This window comes from Etheostoma spectabile, chromosome 9 (genome assembly GCF_008692095.1).
Source record: "Etheostoma spectabile isolate EspeVRDwgs_2016 chromosome 9, UIUC_Espe_1.0, whole genome shotgun sequence".
Taxonomy (NCBI): domain Eukaryota; kingdom Metazoa; phylum Chordata; class Actinopteri; order Perciformes; family Percidae; genus Etheostoma; species Etheostoma spectabile.
Genome location: NC_045741.1, coordinates 5,231,283 through 5,231,916, shown reverse-complemented (window position 1 = coordinate 5,231,916; position 634 = coordinate 5,231,283).

Sequence of the window (634 nt, the reverse complement as noted above, 5' to 3'; positions counted from 1 at the left end):
ACCCAGTGGCATTAGTTGTGGACAGATTGCCACTACAGCTTGGATTGCACTAGTCTAGCATTGCCAATGGAGGAAGGTCTGGCTAGTCCACACAACATCCCTGGATAGGATAAATACATATTCTGGTTGATTGACGCTTTTTTAACCAATCACAATTGTCTTGGTTGGTGCTAAGTGCCCGGACGCAGCAGTGGTGCCTCTGCAAAATAGCCCCGGGAAGGAACTGGTTTTGGTGGAACATGTGCACATAGAGAGGCGAGCTCTGGAATTTAAATGGCTGTCAAATGTGTGATGAGAATTTTACACAAAAAGATTAAAAAAAAGAAACAAATAATTTAATTGTTGGTTCTAGCTTGGCGGATGTTTCCCGAATCGACAGGAGTTTAACCCTCATCCTCTGGGTCAAAGATGACCCGTTTTTCGGAGTTTCTACTCAGAAAATATATGCTTATTTTAACTAAAGTGGCAAAAAAAATAATAACAACATGGTTGGTTAAATACAACATTCCGTGTAATATCATCAAATTCTGGATGTTATATTTTACATCATTCGGAGAAAAAAAAAAATGGTTTAAAAAACCATGACAATAGATTAGTTCAGATGATACTTTATTCATCCCACAACGGGGAAATT